Below are 15,861 nucleotides of genomic sequence, written 5' to 3'. Positions count from 1 at the left end.
TTCAACTAGTGATTAGCATTTAGTTTAGCAACAGATGCCTTTCCTTTAGATTTGGGGAAAGAACATAGAAACACTAGAGGGTGCTGCCATGAAGTTGCAGTAACTTCCAGCACCTGGTAGTCTCAGGTTTTTTTTAATGGTGTTCGTTTTGATTTTATTTATTTATTTATTTTAAACTTTATTAACAAACATTGCACATACAAAATACCAAATACAAAACTCCACACTGTGTGCGAAAGACAATTTTCACATTTGCCAGGGAAATGAACCTATCAGGCAAAAATAAAACAAAAATACTAAAGTCAAAGGAATCTGTTAAAGTTTCAAAAGAGACCATGTTCCAACTGTTCTGACAGTTTTTTGTTAGTGAAGGATTTTATACTGTTTACATCCAGTACCTGCAATACTGTTTTTTTGTTAACATATTTACACTTGTGTATAAAGTATTTAGCCATAATTATAAGTAAATTAACTTTGTATATTTTCTCTGCATTAAGTCTCCCTAAATATCCAACAATAAGATGCTCATAGAATAATTTATAATCTTCACATTGAAGAGTTCTTATAAAATGTATCAAATCTTTCCAAAATAGTTGAGTGAAGGAGCAATAAAAAAAGATGAGGCACAGTTTCTGGTGAGGAATGACAAAATCAACAGTTTATGTTCAGATCTTTTTTAAACTTAGTAAAGAAGTGTTTCACTGGATAAAAGGTATGAAGAATGTTGAAAGAAGTGTCTTTAATTTTATTGGTGATGAATTACTTTTGGGGCAGGGATCAAACCTTTTCCCACTGAATTCTACAAACAAACCTGTTCCAGTATGAGATAACATGCGGTTTTGTGGCAATCTCATTTGGAAACAGAGAACTGATACTTTAATTATTCCTGACAGCTGAAAAACATCTCTTTCCACACCACAATTCTGTTAAATTGGGAGGAGAACATGGAGTATTTGAAGGAGAACTGCTACACAGAAGTCTAAAACCACCTGGGATGCTCCAGTGACCAATGCAAACTGCAGGTGAGACATGCAGACTATAGGTGGACAGAAACTCAACGTATGACAACAGGTTACCTTATGGATTCATCAGCTGGGTCACAAGAGAAATGTTCTTTTCAACCAATTTTCAATAAAAATCCTCTTGTTTTGTATAGAATATTTGCATTATTACAAATATAATAACGATGAGGAGAAAAATTATGTGTGTAGATCAGAGTCCATACCAACAAAACCTGCTTATGAAAATCAGACAGTTTAAAGGAATTTTCCCTATTTTGAAATTACATAATAGAAGGAATGGCAGACCACCAAGCTTATCAAATATATATAGCAATCATAGGATTAGAGTTATTCAGTTCTCTTTGTTTTTTATCTTTAGTCATCTGCAATCCCAAATATGTGACATTGTCTTTGACTACTATACTATTTATGGATGTTAAAGCACATTGTTTAAGAGGAAATAAATCACATTTCTTTAGGTTTAGATAAAGTCCAGATGCTTTTAAAAATATTTCTATAACTTGAAGAACCCTGGAAACCTGCGAGGAGTTTTTTCAGAATACTGTAGTGTCATCTGCCAGCTGACTCATAAGAATGTTTTTACCAGCAATAGAAACCCCATCAATATTACTCGATTTTATATAGCTGCAGAAAACTTGTGCAACCAGAAGAAACAGGTACACAGAGACAGGACACCCCCGTCTTATTCCTCTCTGAAGAGAGGATCTGTGAGTAGTGCCAGCACTCAACATAACAGAACTATTTCCGTTTGTAGAGTGTTTTAACAGCACTACACAAGTAATCCCCCAAACCCCATCCTTTAGAATAGAAAAGGATGCTCAACAGTATCAAATGCCTTATAAACATCCAGGAACAGTTTGAAGCTTTCCCCTTCAGTAATGAGGTCTGAATAATCTATGAGATCTAAGACTAGTCTTAGATTGTTTGAGATGCATCTGTCTTTCATGAAAGTCTCAGGTGGTCTGCAATCCAAGGACTAACCAGGTCTGACCCTGTTCAGGTCACTGGTGAAAGGTTAATGCTCTTTGATTACAGGTAAATTATCAAAACCCAAAGAGTGGAAGTAAAGAAATGAGCAGAAGTGATATTAAAGCCATTTATACACACACACACATATGTATAAAGATAGATAGATAGATATATCTATCTTCTTCCACTTTCGGCTTCTCCCATCAGGGGTCGCCACAGCGAACAAGTCGCATGGTAAATTTGGCAATGTTTTACGCCGGATGCCCTTCCTGACGCAACCTTCTCAAACCGGGCTTGGAACCGGCAGAGGTAGAGAAGGGAACAGGGAGCAGCCTGGAGTCGAACCCGGGTTTCACGGACGGAAGGCGCCGCAAACCAGCACGAGCTAAACTGGCTAGATAGATATATCTATATCTATCTTTATATATATATATATATGAATGAGTGTACATATGTGCAATGGTGCCATATATATTGGAGACAAAGCCAAACCCCATGAATGAATACACCCACATACAAAGAGAGTGACACTGTTTAAGTCAATTTACAAACTTGTGTGCTTGAAACTTCCACTAAATGGGTCCTCTGAGTGTAATTAGGGGGCCTGTCAACCTCAACAGCTGATGTCTGGAGAGCTCTCTGTTAGCAACAGCTGCAAGCCAAAGCTGAAGAAGTACTGCATGTGTGTTTATGTATTTTCATCTTAAAGAGACACGCATTTTTAGCAAGTTAATGCTTGTAGCATTTTTCTTTTTCTAAGACTGAACAAAGTTCTTTAATATGTTGCAGTTGTTTTTTTTTAACTTCTGACGCGTTTGGACTGGATCTGGATTTTTTCCATTGACTCCATTGGCTCTATCAATGAAGCCTTAGTAACAACTTCCTTTAAACTGCACTTACAGGTGGAGATGGGGTGTTTGCGGGTAAAAAACACACATACCTGTACGGAGCACACAAGTAGCCCACAGGGATATTACGGCTGAATTTAACATACATACGCCGATGTAAAACTCTAAATTCTACTGATTATATGTGAATACTTCCCAGGTAGTTAATTTTTCAGGGAGAATTTTGCACATAGTCATCTGAAAGTCTGTTATTGGAAAACTGCTGTTAGGAAAAAGATGATCAAAGTTCCACTCCCATCATCTTTTGATCTATTTTATATCCTTTCCCAGTGGTCTTCTAATTATGATTAATTATTAACAGGCAGCTTCCTGACAAATTTGATTTTTACTTTTAAATTCCAAAGAATCCAAATCCTAAGAAAAATTACAAACAAATGTTGGAGGCAGGCAGGCAGGCAGGCAGGGGGGCAGGCAGGCAGGCAGGGGGGCGGGCAGGCAGGCAGGCAAAGTCGAAGACAGAAGATCAGGTCCAGATATAACACTCAGTAATGAAGGCAGAGTGGCACAAACAATACTTCACACTGAACTCAGCTGAGTGCGGCGTTTAAGTCTGCTTTGGTTGATTGGATGAATGAGAGTCAGGTGGAGCATCCAGGAAGTGAGGTTAGAACTCTGGAGACGGATGGTGCTGGTGACCAGAGGGGGAGACAGAGCTCTGACTTCTGACAGTTACCAAACTTTGATCTTTAGTTATAAAACATTTCTTGCTCAACTGTGTTTAAAAGTTTTAAGGTGGGTGGAGTTGATTTGCTCTAATGGGAGTTTTCCTCACAGGACATTTATAAGTAAAATGACACGTATGTAAATGCTGACATTTTAGGCTAAGAAAATGCATTCACAGAAACATTCTGGAAAGAAAAGATCTAATCTATCTAGATTTTTTTTTCCAAGAACACATTGTCCTGAGGGAAGAACAACATCAGTGGTGTCCAAAATCATTGACTTGGGCCCATAAAAAACTTAGTCTATGTTTCTGCACAGTTGCAATGATTTGAGTTTGATGGTGAAATCATCACAGCCTGTTTCTTTAAACATCTGACAGTGAAAAGAACATTAGGTTACCTCATACACTATGTAATAAAGTACATAAACAGTTCTCTTGCCTAGAACATATAACAAATGTGAAAGCGCTTTGACATTTTGTACTACTGGTTACCATGGCAGGTGGCTGCAGCTCAGCAGTGGAAGCAGCCATTTGGCTCCCTGAATAGCTGTGGTCTTATTCTTGTTCATTTGAACAAGTAAATACAGAATTCAAGATAAATGTTAGACTCAGACAATAGCTGTGTTTACATGGGCAATAAAATAAAAGTAAAAATCACAATGAGAAAACAAATGCTTTGTGTTCCCTACAAATACATAAACTGCAGTATCTAAAAATGTGTCCTTTTAAATTAAAGGGAAAAAAAGACAAGCAACAGAGGTTTGTGAGGGGGCTCTGGTGTCCTCCACGTCAGTGCGCTGCTCCTCCTCATCACTGCTGGCTCCAACTACCCCTGGCTCCAGTGTGCAGATAGAGGCGTGGCTAAACCCCCGCCTACTGCAAGTGATTCTTTTTCGTCACCATAATTGCTGTATTTTTGTTCGCATTTTCGCATGTATTATTCCCACCTACCGGATTTTGGAGTGTATCCTGCGATGATTAAATTATGACTCACCATGTACATTTTTTTTATCCAGTTAAAGATGAGTTATTTTGATTTTAGGATATGAACATTCCTGCTTTAAGAGGTTGTTTTATAGAAAAAAAAACAGCCCTTTTTATTTATGTCTACAGGAACAAGAAAGGCAGATTTAACAAAACGGTTTTGTGTCGGTCCCAAATGAAACGGCTCTCATTTCACATAAATATAACTCTCATTTAGACTGCAGAATCCAATTTGCTTTTTTTCCCGCCTCTGTATTCCCTGCTTCTGCGTTAAAAAACCCCACAGCAATTAAGCATACACAAAAACGTAAAAAAGTGAAAAAACGTAAAAAATGAATTCAAACGTCCATAATCCGTTTGCTCCATTAATGATTAAATGTGTAAATGGGAAAATCAAAAAAACGGTCTGATTTTTAAATTTGAAATTGAAAGACGAATGAACGAGTGATGCGCGGATTTAATCCCGCCTTCCACGACACGCTTTGGTTTTTGGTTGTGTCTTCTACACATGCACACCAGAGTTGGTGGTCCGGTGTGTCCCAGCTGACGTTGCCAGGTGCATTAAGCGCCGGATCAACTTCACAATTTCACAGTGATCATTATCCTAACACAAAAACATAAAATCACAACAAAAGTTTTACGTTTTTATACTCGATTTAGCTATGTCAATGAGAAGATAAGGGGGAGATATAAAGGATTATCTTCTCTCTGGTGAACCACCGGGCAGGTTTGCTGCCATCTTGTGCTCCAACAGGACGTAGCAAACGCTGACGTCACGTCGGTTTCATGACTTAATTGGCTGGATATCAATTTGTTCTTATATTGAATAGTTAATCTAGTCAATCTAAGGCCATTCTGGGCCATTGAGTTTCAAAATTTAAAACACTGAAATATTTAAGACAGAAAATAATATTATGGAGCATAACATTTTGCTGTTTGAAAATCAAGGGTTCAAAAACAATTCTTAAAGAAAACTCAAAGGTTTAAAAAATTCTGATGAAACAGAAAAAGCTTCATACTTTTACTTTTACGTCCCTTAACTTAGCTCGACCAAGCGCTGAGATGAGTTTCCTGTGCGTCCACTCGGGTCCGTGGCTCAGCTGGAAAACCCGCCGCCTGTAGCGTGCTTCGTCCGCGGTAACGGACGGCTAGATGAACCGCTGTCCTTCCCTGAGCGCTTTCAGCTCACCAGTCCCGTCTCAAGTTTGTTCCCCGTCCAAGTCCCAAACTTTGATGCTGACCAGGTGTGACTAAGCACAGCTGAGTGTCATCATGTCCGTAGTCTGCTTAATTCCAACTCAGTTAAAAATAACTTGGAGAAAAAACCCACAGAAATTAAGCATACACAAAAAAAGCACGTAAAACCATTTTAGTAAAACACAATGGCTTGGCGAGACAGTCTACTTTCTGACATACGTTTTTCTTATTTCCCTTTTATGTCACTGATATCTCCTTTTTCTGATTTATATTCCATACTAAAGTCTATCAAAATGTGTTTTTGTATGTGGTGAAAACTTAACAGTACTTTTGTTTAAGTGGAAATGAAAATGTTAATCTCCAGTGGGAATAGAGGATCTTTGGAAATATTTGGACGTCATAAAAAGTGGCGAGGTTACAGCTGATAAACATGTGGAGCTGTAGAGAAATCCAACTAATCTCTTAGAGATGAACAAATTGAAACACACAGTTTAATTCCACAGAGAATGAGGAAGTCCCGTATTTGCTTTTGAAACATCTGGAGCACATCCTCAAATCCCAGTTTCCCCTGGCAACGCTAAATCTGCAAATCTATTGCAGCCCTCAAAAAATTCAATGCACAGTCAAGTCTCTTTGCTAGCGTTTCCCCGGGCAAATCCTTTTTTTTCATTATTACAATTTTAAATTTAACAACATATTAACTTCTATCTCTAGTTTGAAGTTGTAAAAAATGTGGATTTTCTCCAGTTAGAAAGGCCACATTATCTTGAAGTCAACTTTTCTCAAAACGTATTTAAATACAGGTAATCAAATATAGGTTCCTGTGCGACTCCATTTGTAAAAAAGCTTATGTATAACAGAGACTATGGAAGCATCATGTTCACGGTCATTTGAGTTTTAAATCAAACATCTAATGTTACAAGAGTTAACCATGAATGATGATGACATCTACTCCAGCTGTCTCCTGCTCTTTGGTCCTCGACTCACTTCCCTTTAAGCTTTCCAAAACGATGTCCAATAGAATGAACCACAACACAGAAGCTGGGGGCCTTTCTGATTCATCATAATTATGTTTACCACAAAATACAAAAAGGAAACTGCTCCTAGTGTCCTCATTGTCAGTTGCTATTGCAGTTTGTTCCTTTTTACCTCATCAAACACCCTTTAATTTACAGAAACCTCAAAAGGGGGCAAGTGATCGGTGGCTTGTTAATGTGACACCCTGACTTTTTTACCACAGATGAATGCAAACTCATTTTGGTCAATCTATTCTAAAAAATTCACTGCACCGTGTGAAAGAAAACACACTGGATTAAAGATTAAAACAACACTCTTGATTATTTTTCTTAAAGTTTGATAAACAATAGCACAGGAAAGATGAGATGGGGGAATTACAGTCTTATCTTTGACATGAAAAGAGGACATCTCCCTTTAAGACAACAGCATCTAACATCTAACATGTTATTTTTTGCATTTGTGCTGATCATCTGATGATTTAATCAAGCACACTGTTAAAAATATCATTTGAGAATTTTTAAAGTAAAGCTATATTTTGAAGCATTTCCTTTTTCCTTTTGATTTAATGTTGTTGTGGTACTATATGTCGACACAATTCAAAATATTCATTGATTATATATCAGCCTTTTGAGATATATGAGATATACAAATAAATAAAACCAAACAGGAAAAAAAATATTTTCTCTTTTATGTTATTTTACCTTACAAAAGTGTCTTGTAAGGTAAAATAACATAAAAGAGAATTTTTTTTGTCTGTATTTGTACATTTGATTTTTGTAATATTTATTTATGCTTAATTGAAACCAAAAACATTAAAACTCCCTCACAATTGAGAATTAACACTTGATGCAACCAAGATTAAAGCAATGTTATATTGTAATATTCATCAATAATCCACAACCGTCTCTTTATTTGTCAAAAACGTTTGACCTCAAACACCATTTCTGTTTGTCCACCAAAACGTGACAAGTGGGACAAATTCTGCTGTGGAACTCTCTTTCCCAACTGGCTTGAACAGCTCACTGTGTGAGAGTGATGTCACGGTTTGTCCCAGTGTGGATTTTAACGGTTCAATCCCACTGTTATTATCATCACATAAACCTCAAGAGAAAGGGTGAAGTAGTCAAGGGCTATCCAAAAGATGTTTTCCAGACCTTAAAGAATATCAGTATTTGTAATGGAAAAAGTAGATTTAGATTGTTAAAAAAGAAAGAGAGAAAAGGAAGGTAAGTTTTATTTTCTACTGAGAGTTAAATTGGTCCACCCTCCAATCCTTCACAAAGCAGTGCAGCCTTAGTGTTGAGTTTCTTTAGTGTTCACAAAGTACCTAATTATTCAATTATATCATATCAACAACATGAAGGGGTCATTAGACACACATAATCTGGACCTGCCTTATCAAGAGTTAGGGATCCTTTGTTCATATCTTCACTGGGGAGATCTTAAATTCAATTTGCTTCACTGAATTAGCCTGTGCGCACTATGGGGCTGGCGTGCGCAAGGCAGGAGAGACCATGTTGGAATTGTTTTAGATAGAACAGCTGCAAACAGAAAATCTGTGCAGGCAGCATTTCTCTGAGAAAAACATGGATATTTTTAACTTTTCTCCACAAGCAGGCGACTTCTTCCAAAAATTAAGTGTATTGTAAAATGTTTTTTAAAATGTCTTAAATGGTAAACAAACCAACTAAAATCACTAAACCGTATAAAAACATATCGTGTTTTCTGGAGTATAAGTGGCACCAGGTTGGAAGTCACAAGTTCACAAGTTATAGAAGTGCACATTAAAATAGGTGTAAACCAAGCATAGCTATTGCGACGGAGTTTTAGGGCCACCCAAAAAAAAAAAAAGTAAGATTACAACATTTTATCTTGTAAATTTACGAGAAAAGTCATAGATTAACAAGGAGAAAACACCGAAGTTGTCAGTTTATCGGAGCATCGCTTGAAGTTGAAAGATTTGGAGCCTTTTGTAAAGCTTTATTTCCGGATTATTATAGGTTTAAAACACAGAGATTCTGAACCTTTGGCGACTCAAAATCAGATTATTGTCAGTGTAGCCGGTTTTCCGGGGTTCAGTGTCAGTAAAGCGGAGTTTCATATGTAAAATAAGGAGCTCAGAGACACGTTTTGGTGTAGAGAATCGCTGCAGCTTTTATTCTCCTTTTCATTCACATAACCTGAAGTTCATCTGTCACCTTACGTCATGAACCTGTCATCAGATCCGAACACCAATGCGGAAGTAAACGTCCCGTTATATCATTAAACAACAAAGATGAATGAAAATAGTTTATTATATGAGCATTAGAACGTTGAAAATGCCAAAAAACTGATCCTCCTCCTCAGACGGAAGCGTCACACAAACGTAGAGATCTTGTTTTTGATAGAGGAAGAAAGGATTGAAGTGGACAGCTGTAGGGACACCGATGGCTTCATCAGGCTGCAGGGATCCTGCAAACTACGGAGCCCGTGTCCTGACATTACGATATAAAAATATATCTTGTTCCCACAGATTAATATCTTGTTCCCACAGGTTATGTCGTTCGCACGAAATACTATTCCGTTCCCACAAGATACTATTCCGTTCCCTCGAAATGATTAAATCGTGCGAACGCAATAATTATGTCGTTCGAACGCAATAATTAATCCGTTCGAACGCAGTAATTATTCACCTCATAAGTCATACACGCGGATATGCTCTCTGTACGCCGGCAAAACTAAGCCGCTTTCAGCGGTAACTTCCGTGTCTCTGTGACCCATATTCGTTCAAAAAAAGAACATGAAAAACAAAAATGATCACTTTAGGCGAAGCAGCCAGCTTAATATGATATTTTTCAGATTTTCATCGAGAAAATAACAGATCGACCATTCTTGCTTTTATTTTTACCCCTATTGAATGCTCACAGAGACACGGAAGTAGCGGCAGGAAGCGGCTTTTGCAGAAAGATGACTGAGGGCGTACCATCAGGGTGATCATGTGAATGAATGTGAATACGATGGATGCTTTGTGCTTTTTGAAATAAATAAATCTGTTCTCTAAACATCCTCCGTGTCTTCAATGCAATGTAATGAGACACACACACAGACATAAATGTGAAGGTATCTGCTGTAAATTTATGACGTAAATTAATAACAGGATCAATGATCGGCTAGTCACTTAGCATGTAGCCTGATAGCCTTCGAATGTAAAGCGACTGACTGCTAAAGTTAATAAAAGACAAGTCCTGAATATTATTCCTATTCGACCCTAAACTACAATATCAGCTGTCTGACAACAGACCAGCCAGTTGCCCAAATGCCGGCATACATCAAAGAGCTCTGCGGCGGCGCTAGTAGTAGCCTAGCAGGAGCTATCGTATGACAAAGCAGCCTAGTTATAAATCTTTTGATATTTTTCTTATATTCATTGAGACGGTAATAAAGTGATCATTTTTGTTTTTCATGTTCCTTTTTTGAACGAATATGGGTCACAGAGACACGGAAGTTACCGCTGAAAGCGGCTTAGTTTTGCCGGCGTACAGAGAGCATATCCGCGTGTAGGACTTATGACGTGAATAATTACTGCGTTCGAACGGATTAATTATTGCGTTCGAACGACAATTATTGCGTTCGCACGATTTAATCATTTCGAGGGAACGGAATAGTATTTTAGGGGAACGCAATAGTATCTTGTGGGAAAGGAATTGTATTTCGTGCGAACGACATAACCTGTGGGAACAAGATATTAATCTGTGGGAACAAGATATATTTTTATATCTTAATGTCAGGACACGGGCTCAGTACAAACCAACCATCAATAAATAAAACTTTAATAAATTGTAAATCAAACAACTGAGCTTCCAGACATTTGGAACGTTCAAGCTCATTCAGATCACCTGTTCAACTGAGTTTAGTCGGTCTGCTCTGTTGCTGCGCGGCGTTCACCTGCTGCTCTGCATGCTCACTTCCACTTAATATCGTAAATTTACGAGTTTTTTTCTCATAAATTAACGAGTTTTTATCTGGTAAATAAAAAAAATAAATAAAGATAAAAACTCGTAATTTTACGAAATTAAGAGGATATTTTGGTGGCCCTAATACTCCGTCGTATAGGTATACATCACACTTTGGAGAAAAAAGTGCATTGCTTATGGATAAGTCTGTGTTCATAAACTTGATGCACCCACGTAAGGGAAAATGCTATGGTCACGTTTTTGAAAGCAAAAAAACCATTGAAAGCAAAATAAATAATTAAAAAACAAATATTTAATATTTTCATTTGCAACTCAGAAAGTTTCATGTGCAACGTGGTGGCAGAAATATCACTCCATAGATCAGAGGAGAGACGGGATAGTCAGGATCCAGGCGAGAGTCGGGGCAGGCGGCAGGCATACAGAGTCAGGGTCAGTAGACAGAAGATCAGGTCCGGATATAACACTCAGTAATGAAGGCAGAGTGGCACAAACAATACTTCACACTGAGCTCAGCTCAGTGCAGTGTTTAAGTCTGCTGTGGTTGATTGAGTGAATGAGAGTCAGGTGTGGATCATCCAGGAAGTGAGGTTAGAACTCTGGAGACGGTTCCCACTGGTGACCAGAGGGGGAGACAGAGCTCTGACGTCTGACAGATGCAAAGAAATGAAATAAAGCATGATAAATGAGTGGAACATTTTTAAAAAGGAAACTTTCAGAATACACTGAGTAAACATCCAAATAAAAAACATTAAGTACAAGAGAACAAAAATTAACCATAGTGGTCTATTTGATGAAAAAAAAGAGAAAATTAAATCCTGTTTGTAACACGCTACATGTTAGCCACATGAGCATATTGACAATTCCTGTAACTCCCAGCCTGGTTTGCAACATGTACAAAAAAAAAAAAAAAACACAGACTCTGACAGCTAAAGCGAATTTTACTGTGACTACTCTGACTTCCAACCTAGTTAGTGAAACATAAAAAAGGAAACAGTTCAACACATTAGTTATGTTGGCTGCATTAGCGCATTCACAATACCTGTAACTTCCAGCTTTGTTTGCAACATGTAAAAAAACAGACTGATACTACAAAATCAAACGTTATTGTGACTTTTCTAACTCCCAACCCATCACAGTCCACACCGCTCATGTCGGCCGCTTACGCGTATTCACAATAACACCCAAAACTTACTGACATTTTGACAGAGTGTCATGAACCTCAAAAGCGCTTTAACATCAGTAAACACAACCAGAATGAATCCATTTATAATGTGCACTGACATTTTAAAAAAATGTAAGTGTCATGTGCGGGGGGAGGCTCGAGAGCCGGCAGGACCCAGAGGCGGGAGGCAAACAGTTCCAAGGCCAGGGGGTTTAATAAACAACAAACAAAAGGCGCTGCAGAGCAGGATGACATAACAAAAACTCACTGTGGCGTGGCATGAAACATGGCATGAACGGACGAAGACACATGAAGACGTTAAACACACGACCAGAAGTTAATGGACCAGCACAAGAGGAAGGCAGAGACAAGACTTATATACAAGCAGGGCAGACAAGACACAGGTGAACACGATCAGGGCAGATGGGGACCAAGGGAAGTAAAGCACAAGTAACAAGACAGGAAACCTTTCAAAATAAAACAGGAAACAGAACCAAACAAGACAGAACAAGAACTAAAATGAAAAAACATGACACAACAAACTCAAACCATGACAGTAAGGCTTTTAAGTGCGTCTTATAGTGCAAAAAATGTGGTAAATCATTTTAACTGGAGCAGAACTTTTGACAAAAACACCTTTCAATACAACAATTTATTCCTTTACTCTTGGTGATATCAATAACAATTTGTCTTATGTCTTAAACTAGCATGTCCAATAACTGTTTAAAGCCAGGATTGTAATGGCTCTGCAGCTATTATGTTCCCCGTGAGAGCTGACCGGGCAAATGTTAAACAGTAGGCCTGCTTAACATTGCACAACTGGATCTAAAAGTATCCATCTTTCTTAACTTTGGGTGGTCTGTCAACTGGTCATGAGGCCTCCGATGTCTGGACTCCCCTTGGCGTTCCATCAATTCATTCTAATCTCACAAGATGAGCTCAATTCAATCAGATAATAAAAACTAAATGCAATATTTAATTTAGCTGTTTCATAAAGTGATCTTGAGGCAAATCAGACAGACATTTTTAGTATCATTCCTCCCTTAGGCATAAAAGGAACAAGAAGGAGTTTAAACAATTAAGCGTTCTATATGCAGCTCATTATATGGTTACAAAGTTCAAAGTGGAGGAAAGGGGGGGCTAAAGTATAGTGAAATAGACTGAAGACTGGACGGAAACTGGTGAAAGACATGGGTGAGAAAAGTAAGCCTTAGAGGGAATCAAATTGCAGAAGGGCCAGGAGTATTTGGCATTAGTCAGAAGCAAAGGCTCTACTTGGGTTTTCAAAGTTGAGGTCCTTCAAACCCCTAAACAGTGCGAGAAAACCCCATGGGGCAAAGGGCGTCTGGGATGTATCATGCTGCAGAAACCCCTCCACCCTGACATGTCGTGACCCCACAACCATTTTTTAAATGCAGATCTTGAATTTGTTGGGGAAAAAAAGATTTCTAGGATGCTAAACAGAGGAGTGGTTGACAACTGACACTACAGATAAAGATTTTAACAGGAAAGGAAACGAGAAAGCAAAAAACAGTCTTTGAGGGTCTCAGTAATACCACAATGTGGTAACATCCCCATCCTTAATGCTTCAATAGACTGAGCTACTTTCACAGAGATTAAGCAAAATCCTCTGTTGTGCCTCCTTAACTTTACACTCAGTCTTTTTTTTCTTACATTTAAAATGAAAGCAACAGAGACGTGACAGCCTTCTGTGAACAATTAACTAATCATCAGTGGGAATGTTACCTGTTTGGGGTTCAATCCTAGGGAAACTGTTGCAGCTGTATCAAAGGTTTCAGTAAGATTGTCCTTCAATTTCAAAGCTTTTGTTTAAGTTTGGTTCGAAATGCTAGAGCTGCTGTAGCATTTTTTTCATGGATCATCTTTAATTTACCTTGACTGACAAGTCACCCAGTTTCTACCCTGAAATCTTCCTTGTGTCTCCCGTGTAATTTATAGCTAAGATATCACATTTGCTTAGTGTTTAGACTGCATGATCTAGCAACATAATACTTAATGCAGGAAAACGTTAATCTTCAAAATCCAACAGTTTATGTACAATTTATGTCAACTAACATTATTTCCTAAAACTTAGACTGTTTTAAAATGGACATTGTGTGTCACTATACACCTGGCAATCATGTGCAAACACAGTTTGTCAGAGTTTTTTGCAGGAGAGAGCTGAGGAGACTGGGTCCTTCAGAGTCCGGAGGACTCTTGAAGAGTTTTTTGATGATGGCATTGCTGCCTCTGCCCTCTTCAACGGTGTGAGTTGCTGGGGGAGTGAACACACTGACAGGAACAGGAAGAGGATCGATAAAGTGGTCCGGAGATCCGGCTCCGTTCTGGGATGTTCCCAACAGTCTGAGACTGTGTTGGGTGAGAGAAGGATGTTAATGAAACTGGAATCCTTCATGGACGATCCTCTTCATCATTATCATCATCATCATCCTCTGCATCAGACCTCGGCTGCACATTAGGAACTCCGTCAGCCACAGACTGAAACACCTTATTGCAGGAAGGAGCACTTCCACAGATCTTTTCTCTTGTCAGCTATTAGACTCTACAATTCCTCATAGACATCGGACACTTCATTGTGTTATTAATTGTTATTACTATTGTTGTTAATTATTTCACCACTATTTATTATCCATTATCTGTTTTGGTAGTTTATTGTTTTAGCTATGGCAACAAAGCAACTTCCCAGCTATGGAATCAGTTACATTTCTATCATCCTCATCTTCTTTACCTCCTAAAAAACAAAAATATATTTTCAAAGATGGGTCACAGTGCAGGCTGCACGGTGGTGTAGTGGTTACCACTTTCGCCTCATAGTGAGAATTCCTTGGTTTGAATCCCAGCTGGGAGTCTGCATGTGTGGGTCTGCATGTGTGGGTCTTCTCCAGCCACTCCAGCTTCCTCCAACAGTCCAAGTTCATGGGTTCATTAATAATTCTAGTTGATGTGAGTGTTTCTGGCTGTGTGGCCCTGCAACAGACTGGCCACCTGTTCAGTGTGTAGCCCACCTTCATCCATCAGTGGCTGAGATGGGCTCCAGCAACACCATGGTCCCAAAAGGCTTGACAGTTTTTAAAATAGATGGATGTCTCTTTCTTCTGTACCAGGGTTGTTCTGTTTTGCAGTCACTGTTTGCATACACATATCCTGTACATCTCAACAAACATTTAAGCTCCACACTCAGAAATAATTCAAGACTGTGGTGGGTGTCAGACTGCAAGAGTGTGACTGTGGTCTTCAGGTGGTCACCATCATATTAATTACTGTCTTACTGAGTTAGCCCATGAAACAGAGAAGGATCAACAGTGATCTGGTGTCCAAGAACCAGCAGCACACACATCCCCAACAGTATAAGTTGTTCGTCAGTCAACAACAAGCAGTCACAATACTAACAACTAGTTAACCCTAAATAATATGAGGATTTATGCCAGTATTCGTGATGGAGATAAGAAAAAGAAACAAAGAGAGAGAATGTGAATCTAGAGGCAGACATTCAAAAGGAGAGAAGTCTGGAGAGACTAAACTGTCTGCAGCTGGTTTAGACCTTTTGGATATACAATGATCTTTACAGGAAGAGATGAGAAAATAGATAGATAGATTGAGCAAATTATCTTTAATGCATCAACCAGCCAGATTTCCCTTCTTTGCCTCCAACACCTCAGTTACACCAAGTCAAGTAAAGACACTAAAACAAATAAAAAATAAGAAAATCCCCTCTTTCCCCAAACCTAATTAAAAACAAATCCAGTAAATGAGTAAAGTCACTTTTCTTAGCTTTGTGCTAACTTGACACTGCATGGCCCACAAAGCATTTCCACAAGAACTCACTACAGCTAGCAGCAGTGTTGGTCTGTTATTCACATGCTTGATGCTTCACCCTTCAATACCCAAATCTTCAAGAGATGGAGTAAGGTGACTTTTCAGACCTGCTGCCAACCTCCACTGGGACAGCTCTCCACCCATGTCC

The sequence above is a fragment of the Oryzias latipes genome, chromosome 16, assembly GCF_002234675.1.
Source record: "Oryzias latipes chromosome 16, ASM223467v1".
NCBI classification, from domain to species: domain Eukaryota; kingdom Metazoa; phylum Chordata; class Actinopteri; order Beloniformes; family Adrianichthyidae; genus Oryzias; species Oryzias latipes.
This window is presented reverse-complemented; position numbering follows the sequence as displayed.